The sequence below is a fragment of the Epinephelus moara genome, chromosome 6 (assembly GCF_006386435.1).
Source record: "Epinephelus moara isolate mb chromosome 6, YSFRI_EMoa_1.0, whole genome shotgun sequence".
Classification (NCBI taxonomy): Eukaryota; Metazoa; Chordata; class Actinopteri; order Perciformes; family Serranidae; genus Epinephelus; species Epinephelus moara.
In genome coordinates this window covers 44,913,474-44,916,115 of record NC_065511.1, presented here as the reverse complement: position 1 = coordinate 44,916,115, position 2,642 = coordinate 44,913,474, and the positions used below count along the sequence as shown (strand labels likewise).

Here is a 2,642-nt window from a genome sequence, read left to right as displayed (position 1 = left end):
CCATGTGTCCATCAGAGAGCTGCCATGTGTCCATCAGAGAGCTGCCATGTGTCCATCAGAGAGCTGCCACGTGTCCATCAGAGAGCTGCCATGTGTCCATCAGAGACCTGCCATGTGTCCATCAGAGAGCTGCCATGTGTCCATCAGAGAGCTGCCATGTGTCCATCAGAGAGCTGCCATGCGTCCATCAGAGAGCCACCATGTGTCCATCAGAGAGTTGCCATGTGTCCATCAGAGAGCTCCCTCAGCAGAGAACAGGTGGAGTGTCAGTAGCAGGAAATACTGGAGGAGTCAGAACTGCTGCCTGAAAACGTCCCTCAGTCTGATTCACAGCCTTAGTTACTTTATTAATGTCACTGAACTCCCACACCATCAGCTGAAGACAACAGAGAGAGGCGAGTTGAGACCAAAACCAAACCAGAGAAGAGCAGATCTCCACCAGGCCGATGCTCCGACACAACAAGGAGGGCAGACCTCTACCAGGTGGACGCTCCGACACGACAAGGAGGGCAGACCACCGGGCGGACGTTCCAACACAGCTAGAACAGCAGACCTCCACCAGGCGGATGCTCCGACACAACAAGAAGAGCAGACCTCCACCAGGCAGACGCTCCAACACAACAAGAAGAGCAGACCTCCACCAGTCAGCCGCCAGTGACAGAGTAAAACAATAAAACAACCACAACCACCAACAGACCCTGATCATACAGTCCTACATGTGCTCATACAGTATGGAATCCTGTTAGCAGCTAACTCAAAGAACAGCAGCTGTTAGTAGTGAGCAGCTAACTCATGGAGAAAGAACAGTAGCTGTTAGCAGTTAGCAGCTAACTCAAAGAACAAGAACAGCAGCTGTTAGCAGTTAGCAGCTAACTCAAACAACAGCAGCTGTTAGCAGTGAGCAGCTAGCTCAAAGAAGAAGAACAGCAGCTGTTAGCAGTTAGCAGTTAACTCAAACAACAGCAGCTGTTAGCAGCGAGCAGCTAGCTCAAAGAAGAACAGTAGCTGTTAGCAGTGAGCACCTCACTCAAAGAAGAACAGCAGCTGTTAGCAGTCAGCAGCAAACTCAAAGAAGGACAGCAGCTGTTAGCAGCTAACTCAAAGAAGAGGAACAGCAGCTGTTACCAGTTAGCAGCTAACCCAAAGAAGAAGAACAGCAGCTGTTAGCAACTAACTCAAAGAAGAGGAACAGCAGCTGTTAGCAGTTAGCAGCTAACCCAAAGAAGAAGAAGAGCAGCTGTTGCAGTTAGCAGCTAACCCAAAGAAGAACAACAGCAGCTATTGCAGTTAGCAGCTAACTCAAACACTGAGGTCCAGGAGCTCCTTACCCTCTGAGCAGAGGACGAGATCAGCCGCCATATGACAGGGACACTAAATGATTGTTATTGACATGTGATGCCATTGTTATTGTTTATAAAGAGCTGCTGACACGTATGTTATATGTCACACTAGAGGCTGTCGCTGTTGTGTTACATGTCACGCCTCTTTTGTGTTTCCTGGAAGAGGGATCCCTCCTCAGTTGCCCTTCCTGAGGTTTCTACTGTTTTTTTTCCCAGTTAAAGGGGTTTTTTTTGGGGGAGTTTTTCCTTATCCGCTGCGAGGGTCATAAGGACAGAGGGATGTCGTATGCTGTAAAGCCCTGTGAGGCAAACTGTGATTTGTGATATTGGGCTTTATAAATAAAATTGATTGATTGATTGATTTTGATTCTGTGATTTCATCATGCTATCTGACATCACACACTGGAGCGATAATAACCCAATACACACCTGACCATCCTCTGTGTGTGTGTGTGTGTGTGTTCGTGTGTGTGTGTCTGTGAGTGTTTCCACGATGCGGTGATCAGGTCCAAAATAAAAACAAACTGCAGCTCAAAGTTTCACTTAATTACATCAAGCTGCAGAAAGCACACGCATGCACACACACACACACACACACACACACACACACACACACACACACTTGGCTGTTCAAGTTGATTCCATTGTGACGTTTTAATGTTCTGACTCATTCAGTTCCTCCACCCTGTGTCCTCCTGTCTCTGTCCTCTTCTCTGTACTCTCTGTCTCACAGTTTTATTTTGTTCCTCTGCTGCGAACATTCATGCCATCTTGACGTAACATGACGATCCGCTTACACCGCCGCCTACATCCTGCAGAACGAAGGTTAACGTGTTTGATCATGTTACCGTGTGTTTGATCATGTTACCGTGTGTTTGATCATGTTACTGTGTTTGATCATGTTATTGTGTGTTTGATCATGTTATTGTGTGTTTGATCATGTTACCATGTGTTTGATCATGTTACTGTGTGTTTGATCATGTTACCGTGTGTTTGATCATGTTACTGTGTTTGATCATGTTACCGTGTGTTTGATCATGTTATTGTGTGTTTGATCATGTTACTGTGTTTGACCATGTTACTATGTGTTTGATCATGTAACTGTGTGTTTGATCATGTTAGTATGTTTTTGATCATGTTATTGTGTGCTTGATCATGTTACTATATGTTTGATCATGTTATTGTGTGTTTGATCATGTTACTGTGTGTTTGATCATGTTACTATGTGTTTGATCATGTTACCATGTGTTTGATTATGTTACCATGTATTTGATTATGTTCCTGTGTGTTTGATCGTGTTAC

At 45.2% G+C, this 2,642-nt stretch overlaps 1 protein-coding gene across 1 annotated transcript in view; it reads right to left on the bottom strand.

Annotated features, from left to right (window-relative positions):
- Positions 1 to 2,642, bottom strand: part of LOC126392488 (chondroitin sulfate proteoglycan 5-like) — a 48,232-nt gene that overhangs the window by 23,545 nt on the left and 22,045 nt on the right. The gene's annotated exons all lie outside the window — the stretch shown is intronic.